The sequence below is a fragment of the Piliocolobus tephrosceles genome, chromosome 9 (genome assembly GCF_002776525.5).
Source record: "Piliocolobus tephrosceles isolate RC106 chromosome 9, ASM277652v3, whole genome shotgun sequence".
Lineage (NCBI taxonomy): Eukaryota > Metazoa > Chordata > Mammalia > Primates > Cercopithecidae > Piliocolobus > Piliocolobus tephrosceles.
In genome coordinates this window covers 14,092,441-14,100,629 of record NC_045442.1, presented here as the reverse complement: position 1 = coordinate 14,100,629, position 8,189 = coordinate 14,092,441, and positions in this window count along the sequence as shown.

The window sequence follows — 8,189 nt, the reverse complement described above, 5'->3', positions numbered from 1 at the left end:
CATACCTGGCTAATTTTTCTTTCTTATTTCTAATAAAGAAATTCTTAAATAATTTCTTTATTATTATTATTATTTTTTTTTTTTTTGAGACGGAGTCTCGCTCTGTCACCCAGGCTGGAGTGCAGTGGCCGGATCTCAGCTCACTGCAAGCTCCGCCTCCCGGGTTTACGCCATTCTCCTGCCTCAGCCTCCCGAGTAGCTGGGACTACAGGCACCTGCCACCTCGCCCGGCTAGTTTTTTTGTATTTTTAGTAGAGACGGGGTTTCACCGGGTTAGCCAGGATGGTCTCGATCTCCTGACCTCGTGATCCGCCCGTCTTGGCCTCCCAAAGTGCTGGGATTACAGGCTTGAGCCACCGTGCCCGGCCATTTTTCTTGTATTTTTAGTAGAGACATGGTTTCACCGCGTTGGCCAGACTGGTCTCAAACCCCTGACCTCAAATGATCCACCTGCCTCAGCCTCCCAAAGTGCTGGGATTACGGGTGTGGGTCCCCACACCTAGCCTTTTTTTTTTTTTTTTTTGAGACAAGTCCTACTCTGTTCCCCAGGCTGGAGTGCAGTGACATAATCATAGCTCACTGCAGTCTCAGTCAATCCACTTACCTCAGCCCCCCAAGTAGCTGGGATTACAGGCACATGCCACTATGCTTGACTAATTTTAAAAAATTCTTTGTAGAGACAGGGTCTTGCTATGTTGCTGAGGCTGATCTTGAACTTCTGGGCTAAAGTGATTCTCCCATCTCAGCGTCCCAAAGTACTGAGATTATAGGTGCAAGCCATTGTGCCTGGTGCCCCCAACCACCTATATTTCAAATATCACACTGGCATTTATTTATTTATTTATTTATTTATTTATTTATTTATTTATTTATTTTGAGACAGAGTATTGCTATTGCTCTGTCACCCGGGCTAGAGTGCAGTGGCACGATCTCGGCTCACTGCAAGCTCTGCCTCCCAGGTTCATGCCATTCTCCTGCCTCAACCTCCCAGGTAGCTGGGATTACAGGTGCCCACCACTACGCCCAGCTAATTTTTTGTATTTTCAGTAGAGATGGGGTTTCACTGTGTTAGCCAGGATGGTCTCGATCTCCTGACCTCATGATCCACCTGCCTCAGCCTCCCAAAGTGCTGGGATTATAGGCATGAGCCACTGCGCCCGTGTGATTTTTTATTTTTTTGGTACCACAGCTCTACCCCTTTTCCCCTTGTGAAAGACATAAGCTTCTGACTCCATCCAGATTAATCCAGTACTGTTTCCTGAACACTCCTGAGTGTGTGTGTGTGGTTTTTTTTTCATGTGTTGGATGCCCTGCATCCTCAAATCCAGCTTCTAAAACACATGTCAAAGCTCAGCCCCAGGTCTGCTTCTCCAAGGTGCTTTGCCCAGGGGTTTGCCTTCTCTGAATTTACATAGCACTTGTTTAGTCCCGAGCCTGTGATGTAGGCATTCTGTTCACCTGCATCAGAGGGTTGCTGGCAAAAATCACCAGGTAGAGCTGGACCTTAAATATCTATTTTACCATAGGCCAAACATTAAAAATCCATTTGGGACTGGGTGTGGTGGCACACGTCTGTAATCCCAGCTACTCTGGAGGCTGAGGTGGGAGAATCGCTTGAACCTGGGAGGTGGAGGTTGTGGTGAGCAGAGATCATGCCACTGCACTCCAGCCTGGGCGACAGAGGGAGATTCCATCTTAAAAAAACAAAAAAGTCCATTTGGGTTTTAGCACCTCTTTAAAAAGCAGGTGTAGGCCAGACACGGTGGCTCATGGCTGTCATCCCAGCAATTTGGGAGGCTGAGACAGGCAGATCACTTGAGGTCAGGAGTTCCAGACCAGCCTGGTGGTCTTGAGCCTGGCCAACATGATGGAACCCCGCCTCTACTAAAAATACAAAAATCAGCTAGGCATGGTAGCTGGGATTACAGGTCGGGGGCGCCTGTAATCCCAGCTACTCGGGAGGCTGAGGCAGGGGGATTGCTTGAACCTGGGAGGTAGAGGTTGCAGTGAGCAGAGATTGCGCCACTGGACGACAGAGCCAGGGCGACAGAGCCAGGCTCTGTCTCAAAACAAACAAACAAACAAAAACAGATGTGTGTTGGGGGTAGCTAAAGCTGCCAAAGGGGTCTGGGTATATTCAGTGTGGGAGATGGCATTGGTCTGTATTCCTGGCTGGGGAAAAGAAAAGTGGTATAGACTTTTCCTATACCAGGTGATTATACAGAGTACATAGTTTTGCCAAGGGTTCCAAAGACAGGTGTCGGCGGTGATGATAAGTCATCTCTGCTTCCTCTAACTCTAGTGTTCTTGGTCACCAATGCCGGAGGCCTGGCATTTTATAATTTAATTCCTCATGTGGGGATGTTTGGTCTCTCCAGTGAGACAGGTGTCTGTCTTAATGTGTCCCATAACCCCTATTGCACCAGACATTTGCCTCTGCACCGGGCAGTTGCCTGAGAGATCACTGGGGAGTGAGTTGGGAACCCCTGGAGAACCTTTGTGTTCTGGAGCCTACTGGAGAAGCCTATCGAAGGCTCTGGCCTGCCGGAGGCAACTGATAACAGCTGTACATCTGCTGCTGCAGCCTCTGCCTCCACCAGCATCATCTTTTGCAAGGGAAACTGCAGCCTTCTCCATTGGTCTACCTCCTTTCAATGCATTCGCCACACAGCAGTCAAGTGATCCTTTTGAAAAGATAGAAATCAGCCTATGCCACTGTTTTCTGAATGTCTTCTGTGGCCTCCCATAGCATTCAGAATGAAATCCAAACTCCTTGCTGTGGTCTATACAACCCTGCAGGATATGGCCTATTGCCTTAGTTTCTTCTCCTTTTCCCCACTCTGATTTAACCTCCGGGTTTTTTTTTCCCCCAGTTCATCAGATATACAAAGCTCTTTCCCACCCCAAAGCCTTTGCCCTTGTTCTTTCCAGCTTTCCCAGAGCTGGGCTGTTCTCATCTATCAAGTCACTGCTCAGGGGTCACCTTCCTCATCTCCTATGGAAAGTGGATTCCCCTTATTCCCCTTGTTACTCTCTATTTCATCACTGGTTGTTTCTTTCACAGTGCTAATTATAAACTGACATGGTTTGGCTCTGTGTCCCCACCCAAATCTCATCTCGATCTGTAATTCTCACATGTCAAGGGAGGAACCTGGTGGGAGGTGATTGGATCATGGGGGCAGTTTCCTCCTTGCTGTTCTCGTGATAGTGAGGGACTTCTCATGAGATCTGATGGTTTTAAAAGTGGCAGTTTCCCAATTAGCCGGGCGTGGTGGTGCATGCCTGTCATCCCAGCTGCTGCGGAGGCTGAGGCAGGAGAATCGCTTGAACCTCGGAGGCGGAGGTTACGGTGAGCCAAGATCGTGCTATTGCACTCCAGCCTGGGCAACAAGAACGAAACTCCGTCTCAAAGAAAAAAAAAAAAGTGGCATTTTCCCCTGAGCTCTCTCTTTCTCCTGCTTTGCCACAGTAAGATGTGTCTGCTTTCCCTTCAGCACATTTGAAGTGCTGCAGTGGGCCAGGGGCTCACGCCTGTAACCCCAGCACTTTGGGAGGCTGAAGCAGGAGCTTCACTTGAGTTCAGCAGTTTGAGACAAGCCCGGGCAACATGGTGAGACTGTCTTTACAAAAAATAAAAATTAGTTGGGTGTGGTGGTACACACCTGTTGTCCCAGCTACTGAGGTGAATGAGATGGGAGGATCAATCATTACAATCTGCCATGATTGTAAGCTTCCCCAGCCATGCGGAACTGTGAGTCAGTTAAACTCTTTTGTTTGTAAATTACCCAGTCTCAGGTGGTGTCTTCATAGCAGTGTGAAAATGGACTCATACATAAGCTCTATTTTGTTTGCTTGCTTGTTTGTGTCAGTCTCCCCAACTAAAATCTAAGCTCCACCAGTCTCCTGTTGTCCATTGTACCTCTAGGTCCCAGCACAGTACCTGGTGCATCCAGTAGGCATCTTAGTAACTGGTGAAAGGTATTCCAGGTGCTATTCGGCCTAGTGCACTGGACCCTGTAGCATGCCTCTTTGTGAAAACCAAAAGCCCGGCAGAATTACCACAGCTGTACCTGTGACCCAGTGCGGCTCAGCTCCCAACCATCCAGTATACAGTCACAATTTCAACTGACCCCAGCAGCTGAAAGGAGTGGAAATGCAGATCTAGCAACAGTTTACCTCCATAAATTCGACTCCCTGTTGCTCCTGGTGTTAACTCTGGTTTCATGCACTTCCACTTCAATTAAAACTTGGCACATTTCAAAATACCTCTGCACAGCAGGACACTGATTGAATTTGAGGTTCTGGGAAGCCAGTTGGAAAACATAATAGTAAAATCACTGGTCCCTTTATATTGTAGTTAAGAGCTTGAACAAACAACTATTACACCTCCTTTAATGTTCCATTCTGTTCCAAATGAATCTGGAATAAGTACAGTAACTTATACTGCTTTTAACCTGCCCCATTAGATTTTGTCCATTTTGGCCCACAGTGCTTTTGATTCGAGGTTCCAGTCTGTCTCTCGGCAGTGCTGTTTGTACATAACGTGGGTCCAGTTTGTAACATTTGTAAATTTTGAAAATGTGTTTGAGTTATTCAAATGGTTGTTTGCCTGTATTTTCAACTATAAAACCTCTGAGCAAATATGTAATTATGTATTTTAAATGTTCCCCTTTGGTCATATAAATTACAGTATATCCATTCAACAAAATACTGCCCAGTTATTTTAAGAGTGTGGGGAATTAATAGGCATTAACATGCTCAAGATTATTGTTAAGTGAAAACGGCAAGTTGCAGAACATTAAGTATAACATCTCTCTGTGTATGAGTGTTCTGTGCAAATGTGTTTCTTGTAAACATGGCTTATTTTTGGAAAGAGACTCTAAGTCATCTCTGGATATACAATCGCTATAATGGTAGTCGCTAACATATATCAGATGTTTGTTCTGTGCCAGGCATTGCACCAAGTGCCTTTCCTACCCTCCATTTAATCTACATAGTAACCCTAAGAGGAAGGTATTACTATTATCTTCCATTTATAGATTAGGAAACTGATGCCAGGAGAAGTCAAGTGACTCAACTTCAGCGTTCTATACTATTCGTGGTGGGTTTTTCTTTTTTAAATGAATCTGCATTACTTCTAAAATAAAAATAACACTATTAAATATTTTAAAATCTTCCCTTCTTCTGGAATTTTGAAACCAAGAGAGGCAATAGAAGTGTTCAGTGCCAAGTTCTATTGTGGCAGTGAATGAAAACCCAGGTTGTGCTAGGTGCAGTGGGCCAGTGGCTCACGCCTGTAACCCCAGCACTTTGGGAGGCTGAAGCAGGAGCTTCACTTGAGTTCAGCAGTTTGAGAAAAGCCTGGGCAACATGGTGAGACTCTGTCTTTACAAAAAAGGAAAAATTAGTTGGGTGTGGTGGTACATACCTATTGTCCCAGCTACTGAGGTGAATGAGATGGGAGGATCATTTGAGCCTGGGAGATGGAGGCTGCGGCAAGTTGTGATAATGCCACGGCATTCCAGCCTGAGCAACAGAGCAAGATCCTGTCTCACAAAAAAAAAAAAAAAAAAGAAGAAGAAACTCAAGTTGTGTCACTTCTAGGCAGGTGCCCTTTTTCTCATAGTTTGGTGTTGAGAGGTGGTTGAGAAGCCTCATAGACAGAGCTCAGTAGAAGCAGGAGTAGGAAAGGTCAAGTTGGAGGCCCTCAGGTACTGCTGCCTCTGGTTTTCTGAATGTAATTATGGATGGGCTGACCCTACTGTCCACCATGGTGACACTAAGGGGAGCCTCCAAACTGAAGGGTAGCACTGCCCCCCAAGTAGCCAGAAAAATCAAGGTCAGTTGTTAGCTGCAACATTTTATCCAACAGCATCTAGAGGCATCTGGATAAAATCCATTAAAATACTCATTGTGATGCCAGACCTCATATGTACATTCATTTGACACCCACAACTACCCATAAGCTTGACTGTCCCCATTCAAACAGCAAGGAATTGGGCACTTTGTGAAATTAAGTGGTATAAGTCTCACAAACAACTGCAAGGTTAGGATTGACTTGAACTCGGGACTGTCTGGCGCTCCACTAATTCCCACGCTGGGGCGCTGGCGGAGGAGCTGATGGCAGCCAGATGTCACAGTTTTTGCATGTTGCACCCTCCCTTATTAAGCATCCTTCACCCAAACTGTGTAATATGACTTGACTGTGTCCCCATTCAAATCTCAACTTCAACTGTACCTCCCAGAATTCCCATGTGTTGTGGGAGAGACCCGGGCGGGGGTGTGGAATTTAATCATGGAGGCTTGTCTTTTCCATGCTGTTCTCACGATAGTGAATAAGTCTCATGAGATCTGATGGTTTGATCAGTGGTTTCTGCATTTCCTTCTTCCTCATTCTCTCTTGCTGCTGCCATGTAAGAAGTGCCCTTCGCCCTCCGCCATGATTATGAGACCAACCCAGCCATGTGAAACTGTAAGTCAAGTTAAACCCCCTTTTCTTCCCAGTCTCAGGTATGTTTTTATCAGTAGTGTAAAAAGGAATAATACACTGTGCAACATAGAAAAAATGAACAAGGCTGGGCGTGGTGGCTTGCGTTTGTAATCCTAGCTACTCAGGAAGCTGAGGTGGGAGAATCGCTTGAGGGTGGGAGTTCAAGACCAGACTGGGCAGGAAAGTAAGACTTGTCTCTAAACAATTTTTCTTAAATAAGAAATTAGCTGAGTGTGGTGGTGCATGTCTGTAGTCCCAGCTACTCAGGAGGCTGAGGCAGAAAGATCACGTGAGCTGCGGAGTTCAAGGCTTCAGTGAGCTGCAATCATACCACTGCACTCCAACCTGGGTGACAGAGCAAGACCGTGTCTCTGAAAAAGAAAAAAGAACAGAGGCTTCTGCTTCCTGGACCACCCTTCAAAAGGAGCCTCCGTTGTGCTCCCGAGTCATTTTCGCACTGGAAGAACAGTCAGCAAGGTAGCATCTGTTATCAGATCAGCCCACTGCTACTTCCCTAATGACCTCCAAAACTGCCCTGAAACTCAGAGACGTTCCAGAATCGATTGCTGTGTGTCCTGAAGTTTCCCTCTGGGCTCAGGTTCCTCAGCTTCCATGGACTGGCTGTTTGGACACCTACTGAACTCTAATTCTATTAGTAATACTGCAACCCCACTATAATCTAAAGATTAGAAATGCAAAAGATTGGCCTCTGCAAACCTTGGGAAGACTCACTGGGCTCTGAATCTCACACCCTAGAAATCTGGTGTCTTGCCGGGTCCAGTGGCTCATGCCTGTAATCCCAGAACTTTAGGAGGCCGAGGTGGGCGGATCACCTGAGGTCAGGAGTTTGAGACCAGCCTGACCAACATGGAGAAACCCCGTCTCTACTAAAAATACAGAATTAGCCAGGCGTGGTGGCACATGCCTGTAATCCCAGCTACTAGGGAGGCGGAGGCAGGAGAATCGCTTGAACCTGGGAGGCGGAGGTTGTGATGAGCCGAGATCACACCATTGCACTCCAGCCTGGGCAACAAGTTTGAGACCAGCCTGGCCAACATAGTGAAACCCCATCTCTACAAAAAAAAAAAAAAAAATACAAGAATTAGCTGGGCATGGTGATGGGCGCCTGTAATCCCAGCTACTCTGGAGGCTGAGGCTGGAGAATCACTTGAACCCAGGAGGCAGAGGTTGCAGTGAGCCGAGATTGCACCGTTGCACTCTAACCTGGGTGACAAGAGCAAAACGCCATCTCAAAAAAAAAATTGATTAAACCAGCCATAATTATTTGTGTGTATGTGTACGTGTGTGCGTGTGCGAGAGAGAGCATGTCTTTTCTGCATCTAGTATTTCTCTTCTGTCCTTCCAGAGAAGATAATTAGCCTTGTTCAGTGATAATTTCATAGTCGTCTAAAACCAGCTGTCTCGGCCGGGCGCGGTGGCTCAAGCCTGTAATCCCAGCACTTTGGGAGGCCGAGACGGGCGGATCACGAGGTCAGGAGATCGAGACCATCCTGGCTAACACGGTGAAACCCCGTCTCTACTAAAATACAAAAAACTAGCCGGGCGAGATGGCGGGCGCCTGCAGTCCCAGCTACTCGGGAGGCTGAGGCAGGAGAATGGCGTGAACCCGGGAGACGGAGCTTGCAGTGAGCTGAGATCCGGCCACTGCACTCCAGCCTGGGCGACAGAGCGAGACTCC